The sequence below is a fragment of the Rhodamnia argentea genome, chromosome 8, assembly GCF_020921035.1.
Source record: "Rhodamnia argentea isolate NSW1041297 chromosome 8, ASM2092103v1, whole genome shotgun sequence".
NCBI classification, from domain to species: Eukaryota; Viridiplantae; Streptophyta; class Magnoliopsida; order Myrtales; family Myrtaceae; genus Rhodamnia; species Rhodamnia argentea.
Genome location: NC_063157.1, coordinates 7,441,937 through 7,454,755, shown reverse-complemented (window position 1 = coordinate 7,454,755; position 12,819 = coordinate 7,441,937). Strand labels below are relative to the sequence as shown.

At 39.8% G+C, this 12,819-nt stretch overlaps 1 pseudogene; it reads left to right on the top strand.

Annotated features, from left to right (window-relative positions):
* The first annotated feature begins 10,119 nt into the window (after positions 1-10,119).
* LOC125316261 lies at positions 10,120-12,307 on the top strand (annotated as a pseudogene).
* The last annotated feature ends 512 nt before the right edge of the window (positions 12,308-12,819 follow it).

Here is a 12,819-nt window from a genome sequence, read left to right as displayed (position 1 = left end):
CTATTAAGAATAATCACAAGACCAACATAAATTTATGTATATATAGTACGTCTTCAATTAATATAGCCTAAGTGAGAGAATGTTAGGATTATCCCTATATGGTCTACATTAATTGAAATTAAAGTATAAGTTGGTCCATTAAAGTATGATACATATTCTTAAGTTATGATATGGGCTGGCTTAATACAAACCAAAGAAGCACTACTCATGATGAGAGAGTCCGAGCCCAAACTCTATTTAAAAGCTTAAGTGTTCCCTCTAGCCATCACAATCAAAATTTCTGAACGTATCTTTTTATTTAGAAGGACAGTTATCTCATCGGCCGGTGTTAACGAGAGGGAATAAGGGGAAGCGCTCAAGTCTCGATTTGTCGACGTTCCGCATTAGTTTTCAGATGGATTCTCATAAAGGTTCACACATTCTTCTCTCATATACGTATAGTATTTCTAATTCCGATTAGACGATAATTGGGCATAGTGGCCTTACAATTTCCAGGCAAGTTAGTGGTCTAGTCCATTCTTCTTGCTCCCAATAAGCTCCCATGGTAATACTAGTCCTTGTCTTAGCAATTTAAGAAGCCATGATATGAAAAAAGACATTCAATCTTACCATCGAATTAAGTGTATCACGCCAAAGGCTTATATTTCCTTTTGGCTGGTATTGGCTATTCAGATGCATTTTTAATCATGGGCTCTCGTTTTGTTTTGGTTGACTTTGCATGAGCTTCCATGCTACCAAACAACTATTGTCCGCAAATGGCTATGTGCAATTTATGTTAGTTGCTTCGGAGAGACAATATTGAGAGTACTCCTTTGGCATCGGGAATGTTTTGTCATGCTCATTGCTTTACTACTCCGTTTTAGGGTATCATTTGGGTTATTAATTTGGTGCCTATGCTTTTGCAAGTTATGGGAAAATGCTAGAATATGAGCATATTTTCAGAGACTTCCTCTTGAGCTTGGCACCGAGCACGTACCGGAGCAAATTTGGCTCTTAGTCTTTTTGGAATTTAACCTCAGATGATGACAAAGAATATGCTTTTGCACACCGGATTTATGGGGGTTTTTTCAAAAAAGGGGCAAAAAAATTGCGAAAATAGGTTTCTTTTTTTATTTACGAGAATGGGCTTAAGTACATCCCAAGTGCCACAAGTTGTGTACGGCGCTCACTTTAGTGCCAAAACTTTCAAATCGATCACTTTAGTGCTAAGTTTTTGTAACTTCGATCACTTCGGTGTCAAAACTTTCAAAACGATCACTTTAGTGCTAAGTTTTTGTAACTTCGATCACTTAAGTGCCAACTTTTTTAAAAAATGATCACTTTAGTGTCCAATTCACCGAGCCACGTCATCTCAAACATTAATAAAAAATACCACGTGTCGAATTTTCGGCAAGCCACGTTAGCTCTGGCACTAAAATGATCGTTTTTAAAAGAAGTTGGCACTTAAGTGATCGAAGTTATAAAAACTTAGCACTAAAGTGATTGATTTGAAAGTTTTGGCACTAAAGTGAGCGCCGTACACAACTTATGGCACTTGGGATGTACTTAAGCCTACGAGAATGGGTCTCGTGAAGGAGTCTAACTCCTACATCGGGCTCGGTGCGGGAGTCACATTCCCGCACGTTGTTTTTCTTTTTGTATTTCTTTTACATTTTTTAATTATTTTATATTTATTATATAACTTTATAAATAATTATCAATAATTAATTGAAAATTTTATTAAGATATATAATTAATAAATAATTTAGTATTTATGTAATTAATTTATTAGAAAGTAAATAATTAATAAAAAATATTCATAAAACAAAATTGATAAAATATATGAAGATGATATATCCAGATTAAAAGAACGTGGATAACAATTCATGAGTTAAAAAAATCCAGCACATCAAAATTGTAATAATAGATAACAATCCTCAACCCCAATTACATTCATTGGTGACAGACTTCTGTTATGCAATTAGGTCGTCTTTGTTGTTTGGCAAGTCTAGTATTGTACCGAAAATGAGGACGAGGTTCTGAATGAGTAGGATGTGTAGATGACGAAGGCATATCTTGTGATGGCCAGAGTGGCTGTGATGTGGATGCATTATCAAAATGAGAAAATATCCTACGCTCAGAATGTACGTATTCTACTATAGGAGGGCATCGAAAAAGAGGAGAGAAATCGAATTCATATGAACTAGGAGAACTAGCTAGAGTCTGATGCTATTGATTGTCACGAAATGCAAAAGCGGATCCCTCGTGAAATGGGCCGGCAAACCGGCTAAACACCGTATTGAAATCTTCCTAACTAAACCTTGGAGTGAACCCCGGAGTGAAATATATCGTATGATAGGTTAAGGGGTAGGGGACGGCATCACTAATTGGATGAACTTGAATGGTCCTCCCGGTTGACCGAATAGCCTCGGGTAGGTCATCCTCGTGTGGCCAATGGATGCTGCTGAAGGTATTGGTTGGGATGGTGGCATCATTGTTATCCTCCTTTCCTCATTGTAGGCATATATTATTGCCCTAGTTATCCTCGCTATAGCTCTACTCCCCCAAGATGGAGCGGAACATAATTGTAATATTTGTTCAATGTCATTACCTTGTACACCCATTGTGCTTTCCTTGATAGAAATCTACCTATATATATACATATACATATACGGTACCACTTCATATATTCCGAATGATAGTGAAGTGGCTCCGTTGCAAGATCACCAAGGCAACCGTCTCATATATCAATCCACCGTCTGTGCTTATCTACCCAATCCCTCGCAACCGGTTTTAATTCAATATCATGAAAAACCGTATGATCACGGGGAGGAGTAGGTATTCATGCTGCATACCAAACCGACGAAGTACTTGGTCCGAATAATGCCACTCAACGATGAGAAAACAAATGAGTGGGACAGAGCCCTCTAAATGTGTTATCCCCGCAGGTAGTAATCTAGTAGATTCCGTAGAATGTCATTGGTGTAGGGCTCCCAAGTAATCTGTTATTGTATTAAAACAAATCAAAGTCAACGAGAAATTAGTTTAAAAGCTAACATTATATTGAACTCGTTCATTGCTATTATTACTTACATTTACGGATGTCATTCTATCAAGTCGGTAGCGCAGATGTGGCAAAGTATGTGTGGGGACCTCTGTTGTCTGCCGGGCTTGACTCCAGTTGCATAAACAAAAAACAAGAATAGTTACATATATTATACACACTGAAAAAAAATGTATGACTCACGAACCGAAAAAGTAATAGATCACATACCGACTACCAAGAGGTGCATTTGGTAAAGAATCACGGTTTGTGATGGATGGGGAGACACAATTGAAGCAATCCCACGCCCAAATCTGCAATACATGTAGGGCATCGCTGATTTGGTACGCTGATTTGGTGCGCCGATGGATCGGGCGTACTGCATAGCTCTCGATACAACCATGCAAATACCGTTGAACCCCAACTATACTGCGTAACATGCTGGAAGTGCTTTAGTAGTGGAAGAAAAATCAGACTAACCCCGGCACCTGATTTATCCGAAAAGATAGATCCTCCAAGCAACTGGAGAATGAATGCTCAGCATGATGTAGTATGGTAACCTCATCGGCATCGTCAAGAATTGCACTAAAGCGCCTTTTCAACCAACCTAACTTTACCACCGAACCACGCAACCGAAGTAGGCGCTCACCAAGTAGATCCTCATAAAGAGTGCCCCAATTCATATTAGTAAGGCCAATGAATGCATGTCCATCGATGAGAAATCCCGTTAAAACCGCGATATCCGGTAGCGTGATCGTGCATTCACCTTCCGGCATATGAAAGATGTGAGTCTTGGGTCTTCACCGCTTGACCAAAGCTGTAATCAAATGCCAATCAAGTTACCAAAATTTCATTAAATAAACTTCGTAAAATCCCAAAGCTTAAAGATACGTAACAATGCACACATCAAGTTTAGGTACGTTTTGCGTCAATCCACCTCGCCGACATTTAAGAACTTGATTCTCATCTATATGTACAATGTTACAATAACAATCAAGAGCAATTTTATTACGATACAGCTGATAAAAATTACTTCTTAATTACTGATTCATCCCATATGGCCTGTGATTTATGTTGAGCTTGCTGTGTAAGTAGTGAATCATCCTCGTGTCTCGGCTGAATGTAATTCCTTTGTGTTATGTCTATAAACATAATTCCTCTGTCCCAACGGATAAAACATGTACTCATAGCATTGAAGGGTTCTATCTAATGTATAGAATTTATCTACGTACACATGGTAATCAATTGCATGTATTTGATATGCTGCAATTACGTAGGAACATGGGATTTTTATCTCTCGAAATTTCTCACATGTGCACGTTTGTAGGTCTATACGTACTATGTGTTTATGGCCCCCGATCCTCTGGATATATTATATCCAATTTTAACTTTGAAAACCTCTCTATCAGAATCGAAACATGTCACTTCATGCCTATTTGCAGTTTGACTAATTCGCTAGAGCGTGTCACCCACAAATTGCGTATATACCCATCCATGGTCTTTCCGACTCTTGTACGTCGTTTTTCTTGTGTCAAATAGTGGACCAACCGATAGAATATCTTCTCTACCATAGCAATTATTGGTAGGCCATGAAAACCCTTCAGCATCTCATTGATTGATTCAACTAAATTTGTTGTCATCGATCCGTATCTCCTTCCTTCATCATAAACCTTCGTCCATTTCTCCCTTAGAATCTAGTTAGACCATCCGGATGTGTATGGATCCAACTCCCTAATTCGGCTCATGATGCGGTCGAACTTTCGCTGTTGATTCTCATAAGATGTACATTACAACAATAATAAGTACTTCTCACAAAAATTTATGAACGCGTATTTCCCTCAAATTTACAAATTCAAAAATTTATCTGCCATCTCAACAAGTCTTTTCCCTTCAGCATTTTTGAAGTGTTTATTGTAGTTGCTGACAACATGCTAAATGCAATATCTATGGTAGCCATGTGGAGGATGCCACCCTTTATCTCCATTGCTTTTTGAATCCCAATATGCCTGTCCGATATTACACAAACATTTTTTCTACTAGTGACATATCTCCGCAACATATCCATAAACCAAGTCCAATTGTCAACATTCTCCCGATCGACCACAACAAATGCCAACGAAAATATAAGATTGTTGCCATTAAGTGAGAACGCACAAATGAGTGTTCCTCGGTATTTCCCATACAAAAAGGTTCCATCAACAAATATCACATGACGACAACTTTTGAAGCCTTCAATCGTCTGTTTGAAAGTCCAGAACATCCCATTGAAAATTGTGCAACCCCGATCTAGGTTCACGCGATCATCGATCACAAAATGAGAACTTGGATTTTGCATCTCCATTACATTTATGTACTTCCTCAACCTACTGTACGATTCATTCCATCCTCCAAAAGTTTTGGCAATTGCCATTTGTTTAGCTGCCCAGGTTTTACGATAAATAGGTTCGAAGGCCAATTTATGTTTAATCTCCACCATCAACGACTTGATTTTGATATCTAGTTGGGCGGCAACCATTGTTTCTATCTAGCTACAGAGGTACTTCTAATCAAGTTGCCGATAATCCCGTGACATTTGAGGATTACTACACATATGTAGCCCACTGTACTTAGTTATTTTTCAAAACATGGCACCCGCTTTAGTAGTTGCGCGGAGCCTCCAACCACACGATCCATTTGGATTACTACACTTTATCGCATATTTTTCCTTCTTTCTCTCATCATTGCGAAATTGATGATTTCTTCTCGTAGAATACTCTTTCGCAGCCAACTGGATCGCATCCCATGAAGGAAATAACATACCAACATCAAATTCTTTTGATGGATCAAACAACATACGGCCCGACTTGTTTCTTGTATTGATTGCATAATGTCAAATTCGATCTCTTAATAGGGCGGTGGATGTACTAATAGCAAAATGGGATTACTACAACGAGTGTTGTAGTAAGCCTTCATATTACTACATCCGTCATCTTCTTCATCACTATCATCACTATCTATCCAAAAATCATCTTCTTCGTCACTATCATCATCATTATCATCATACTCCTCATACTGATTACCTACACCAATGTCATCTTCACCAATATTGGAATCTCCCCCAACTGAATCATTATCACTTCGTATTCATCTACAATTGCATAAAACTATAAAAAACCCATGGCACCAGTACCACACCGAAGTGCAAATTGCTGGATCATCTTAACTATATCATCATTATGTACCTCCATAATGTCATATATAACAACACAACCGCATGTTAGAACCTGGTATATATACATCATATTATGAATATACTGGTTTTCTATTATATTCAACGCGTGCTCAATCGTAGCACGTAACTCATTAAATGTGGATATATTTCCAAACTCGAACATAGTAGATTGTCTACCTTCGTAGTCATGTCTATATTCATTTCGTACTATTCAACCTCCCCAAAGCACAGTCGCAAAAGATGTAGACGACATTATGCTAAATAAAGAAATTAGAAATTATTTTGCATCTAAAATTTAATAAATATTTTTCCCTACTCATTAACAAATTAACATCATGACCATCAATATAACAAATTAAATAAATGTCCATATTCATTTCATTTTTTTAATTGCCCTTTCTCGTTCCTAAATCTGAAAATATTTTTAAAGAATACCTAAATTCTTAAATATTTTTTTACCCTATTTTTTAAAAAAGCCCATAGCAACCCCATAAAACATATTACTAACAACCTATAAATAACGTAAAAATGTCATAAACATATTACCCTATTTTTTTTACCGAGTGAGGAGGCCGGCTGTGACGACTCAAATTTTTTTGTCGAATTATTTATCAAGTAAATTAATAATTATCGGGACCCGAAAAGTTAAAAGGGCAAAGTTTAGGGAATTAATGTAATTGGACACGATGGATTATTAGTTGGAAGCTATATCTTAAGTGCGACAATTTTAAGGAACCATTGATAAAATGTTTATCGAGCATTACTATACAAAATTGATCCCGGTGCCGTTTCGGCTCGCTCTTTGAGCGCGAGGCCCGTTGGAATTACCTTCCCTTGCCGCGATTACTCCTCCTTAAGCCCACGTGTCCTGCATTTTTTTCCCTACCGTCCACTAACTTTTCCGCTGTCCTCCCTTCCCTTTTTTTTTTTCTTTTCCCCACTTTTTCCCTTTCTCTCCTTCCCCACACGAACACAAACCCCCTCCACCTCGTGCTTTCTGCCATTTTTACTTCCTCTCTTGTTTCCCCTTCTTCTCGCTCAAGCCGAGCTCACCTCCACTCGAGCTACTCGGGGTGACACCACAGAGCAAGATCGATGAGCTGCCCTCCAGTTCAGTTTTCCCTTCGTTGCTGTCGCCTTGTCACAACCCATTGCCTACCCGATGCACGCCCTCAACGCTCTCGACCCAAAGCACCCGAAGAGGAGAGGTCGAATCTCAAGTGGTCGACGTCGGCTCGTGGTGGTTTGCATAGGGAATTAAGGTAAGTCCTTTCTCTAACCCGCTTACTAGTTAGTGTAATGAGGGTTGGAGCTGGTGAGATGGTGAGCAATACTTGGCCGGAATTCGCCCATGTTGCATGTCGTCGATTTTGATACTGTTAGTGTCTACGGGACGATGAAGGATCGAGTCTGTCTTGGATTATCGCTGTATGGAGTCGGGATGCAGGTTTGGCGTTTGGTGTCGGGAGGAAAGTGAGAAAAGCTGAGATTTTGTATTGGTTCGAAGGTGGTGGTCTTAGTTGGATGGAGTTCTCATGATTTCGGGTGTGCGTGTACGTGGCACAAATTTTAGCAGGGCAATGTGGGTGTATTTTAAAAAAAATATATATTAACAAAAACAAAAGAGAGGAGGGGATTCGGCAAGATGGCGATGGGGGAGGAAGAGGAAGTGGTGCTGCGTCGTGGTGCTAGAATGGGAACCCACCGGTTGTAGTTGTTGTCATATATCTCTTTTGTGTTTTTGTCCTCGCATGCTGAATTGGTTGAGAAGAGGCATTGGTGGAGAAGGGGCATTGAGTGAAAGAAAAAGCACTCTCGGATTAGGCACCCAATTGGAACTCTAGTAGATAAAATCTCGAGTAAGGCGATGAGCTTTAGCATTGATTGTTCATTGAGTCGCATGTGGTTGACTATATCTTAAGTTGTGACTTGCCTTGCCGAGAAATTTTAACGGTGTAAATATGGCTAAATCGAATAGTCTAAAGGTCAAATGTACGTGCGCAACTTGTGAGCCCAGTAAGAAAATCGGAAACGGCGGAAATTGGTATGGCATGACAAAGCTTAAAATACACATTAAACATGTGCATGAGCATGGTCTTGCATATCTTAAATTTGAATCAATCATGATTCGTGGCAATGAGCTTCATGCTCGAATAAATTTACCCCATGAAGTGTATGGGAAGACCCCGCTGTGTGACTGGGTGGCCCTTCCGTGTGACTGGGTGGCCCTTCTGTGTGATCGGACCGTCTCGGAGGCGGTACGAGACGACATTGCATTTCTTGACTTAAATGGTCGAGTCACTATGGTGACAAGTAATCCATTCATATGCATACGGTCATACTCATATTACGTGACGTAGCATGTCCTCTTATGTATTGTATGTAGTGAAATTCCCGAGGCACGCCAAGGCTTTGATCGTTTAGAACTCTGATGTTACCATTTACTGTGGCTCGTTCATCTCGTTAAATTGATTAGTCGGCGATTTAGAGAATTGATTTACTGAGTTTATCTCACCCCATTGTTGTTGACATTTTTAGGTAAGTGATGGTGACCTTGGGTTGGTTGGTGTCGGAGCGGGAGGATTGGGGTACGGCTGTTACAAAAGTGGTATCAGAGCTTAAGTTAAATGGAGTGATAAGGTACGCTAGTAGTTAAAGTATTGGGTAGGCACGAGCGCGTTAAAACTTACAAGTGCATGTGATTGTGTTTGTTACGTGATTGGCGGTAGCTTACGCTACTGAATAGTGAATATTGCTGGTGATCACTATGTAAGGAATTGACGATCTTAGTATTTGTTAAATATAACATGGTGATCAACATGTGGATTGGACGGCATGTCGAAAGGGTAATTTACTTACAAACAGGCTTGAATTGTGAAGTTTAGTGGTCAGCCTCATATGGTTGGTTAAGGATATCGACTTGTGATGGAATAATGATTGTGGACCATAAGCTTGGATATGTGTGTTTGATCTTGGTGGTTTAGTGATAGTTTTATTGTAAACCGACATTGTTGGAGTTTGATGGTTAGTCCGATATATCTACTTTCGGATTATGGAATCGCCTCTTTGCGATTGATATATTTTGGATTTGAGATAAAGTGAATGATACTTGGGAATTATAGGCTTGAATTTGTATCGTTGTATTGGTGATTGTAGATATCGATTCTTATCTAAAGGCCTCGGATGCGAACCTCGCATCATTATTCATCGGTTCGTGAGAAAGAAAACAGAGGTTATCGGGTTTAGGTATGAGCTTGAGGATGTGAATTGAGGTTTAGTGATTGACTTTTGACGACGGGCCAGTTTAATTATATGATGTTGACTTTTATGTCGACAACAACCATGAAGGAGAATAATATGAATTGTAGGCGATCGATATTTGTACACGATGGGCGTTTGATGGTTTTTTTTTTATTTTTATAATCCAGGATCCGCCGGTCGTAATCGGGTCAACTCACCACCACCCGAAGGGCGGCGACGTTTGATGGTTTAGTGGTATCATAATTGAAAATCCACTGATGATCCCCAGAATCGACTTACAGGCGATGATCGGAGGAGTTTGAGCCTTGCGGGATTGGATGAGCCTTCGAGGGACGGGGGAAGAAGTTCGCCAGAAAGAAAGGGGTTCTTGTTTGCCCTCACATGGTGCTAGAGATGGTCGGGTCGATTCGAGATTGGCAACGTCGGGAAATATTAAGAAAAGGTCTTCCAATGAGGTGGTTAAACAAAGAGAACTTGAATTGAGTGAGTTCATTGGGGATTCTGAGCTCACAAAGATGGTAGTAGACTGATGCACGGACAATCTAATGATTATGCGTCTTGTAGATTCATAGAGGGAAGAGAGTGTAGTCATAGTAAGATCCTACCCTCTGCTCGGGAATATGCGATGGTAGATAGAAAAGCAGTAGCAATGAAAGATGGTGTTGTAGGGGAGCCTTACTGTGAACTTCGTGCGTGGAGGCAGCATTACAGGACACTGATATGCTTCGGTATGAAAGTGAAAGATATGGGTGCCAAGATCGCATTCATTTTACTAAGTTGTGACATCTTAAACCTCACCAACAAAGTGATGCAGATCTCATTCAAGAACCGTTGCTCACGCAGCTCTGCCAGTGGGTTATTCAATAAAAATAAAAAAAGCCCGCTGTGGTAAAGAGTAGAAAGTTCAATCGAAAGCCAACTAGATGATCAATAACTCCGAAGATTTGATAACGGAAGTGGTCTTACTTTGTGGAGGGAAAGATTTAGAATGTTTGGAGACTGCGGATGATGATAGGGACGAAAGTGGGACAAGCACGGAGATAACTGACAATAGTGATTCTAGTTCACACGCATCACGAGGTTGATTAAAACAAAAGAGGGAGGACGATGTTGATGACAGAGAGACTTTTGGTTGTAATAGGAAGAGATGGAAGATGGATACATGCACTAGTGATGAGATAGCTAATTCAAGTGATTGGATCTCAACATTAACAGAACAATTAATTCACTATATTATGTTATTGTTGCGTAGTCCGAAAGAAGTTGCACGAGCTACCACCTTGTTCAAGCAATAGAGAGAAATCTGCTCCTCTTACACCATTCTGGTATTCCACCAGTGGAAGTTCACAAAAGCATAAAATGGAAGTATTAATTAGCAGGAGTTTAGGGAGAAAACAGAAGTGTTCATGAATTTCGCCTTCCGCTCCATGCAAACTCGTCTTTAGAGTGGATATCATATGGAGAAAATTCAGTTTCATATGATAGATTGTGATTTAGATTTTAGCAATAGGATTGATAATTGGCTAAGTCTCGTGGCCAAAAGCGATGTCCAAGAACTGGATCCCCACTTTCCACACATGGATAATGGGACTTATAATCTGCCTTAGAGTCTCTTCGCTTACTCAGCGATAACTAGATTAAAGTGGTTCAATTACAAGGTTGGAAAGATTTGAGGAGATAAAGCTACCTTATTTGCGGGGACTTTGCCTTGGCAAGCTCTATATTAGTGACTGTCGTGTTTGGGATCTGATCCGTTTTACCCTTGATCAAGGATTTGAGGCTCACACACTGCATCGAGTTGAAGAAACTACATGTCTCTGGCCTTGCTAAACTTGATAAGCTTGAGGTTTATTGCTGCCCTAAATTGAAGAGAATCCAAGTTGACGCGCCGAATCTTCAGACATTCTTGTATTCTATAGAGCGTCATAAGCCTGGGTCCTGGCCCTTCAATTTGTCTTTGGCAACTTATAGATCTTTAAAGTTGATAGCCCTCAAGAATGCTAAATTGACAGATGAACTGTTCCAAGCATTGCTCAACAATTGTCCTTTACTGGAAACCTTGGAACTAAGCAAGTGCAATTCCTTGGAAAGTGTTGCGATACTAAGTAAGGTACTCAGGCGTTTAGTCTTGAAACAGTGCAGAATATTATATGATGCTGAGATTAATGCTCCGAACCTTTGTTCCTTAAAGTTTGAAGGAAATAAGATGCCGTCCTTGTCATTGTTACCTTATGACCTGAAGGAGGTAAAAATTACTTTAAGGAAAAAAGCGTGTGGAACCTGCTATTTGGCATTGAGGACCTCAAAGACTTCTCGCCTCCTCCAATGAAGAATCTTGATCTCGAGATTGTTGACTTGTCCAGAGGGTTAAAAAAAAAAAACATAATAGAGAGTTCTTTATGGACTTGGCATCCCAAGACTGTCATTGTGGTATCATCTCCTGGTAGCACATTACCAAAGCTAGCACATGGTTTGCTGATGGAACGAGATAATCATCTGAGTTTCTGCAGATTTTTCTCGTTCAAGAACAAATGTTGGGGCACTTCCTAGAAAATGTCAAGATGGTAGACATCGGATTGGCTGGAGATGAAAGGATTAGTAGCTGGATGTTCTTGTTCAAACCATCTCCAACGGTACTGCTGAAATCAACTGACTCTACGCTGGACTGGAAGCCCAGAGAAGGTACGTTTGAGGTGGAAAGAAATATCGGCTGGAAGCAATCAGGCAACTCGAGAGCTTGTTCGAGGTGTATTGGAAAGACCAAAGCTGAGACTGGTTCCTCATATTATTATGTCAGCTTTTCCCATTCATGAGGAGGATGATTCCAATTGACTCATGGATTTTGAAAAAGCAGCTTGGTCTTATCTCAAATAAGAGTGTCTTGTGGACGGGCTATGGACTTCGATCTCTCACCAGAGCAAGTACCTTACACATGAAACGCAATAGAGAGCATGACCCTCCATATAGGAGGGGTTCAATATGGATGAACATGAATTACTTGATTCTTTCTGCACTTCACCACTACTCAACTGAGGATGGACCATACATAGACAGGGCAAAAGTCATTTACGATGAGTTGAGGGGCAACTTGATTAGAAATGTCGCGACCTAAAAATTAATTTAGGTTAATAGATTATTAGGTTAATTAGATGAATTAACTAACCTAATACGGACTCTCCCAAGCCCTACCAATTCGCAACTTAGGTTTGATTTTTAATTTAGGAGCCGCCACTAATCTTTTTTGGTAGGTAGATTAGATACCTAAATAAAGTACGGGAGAATACTTTATTTTCTGCTAGCCGTAGATTTAGAGTTCGGGGACTTG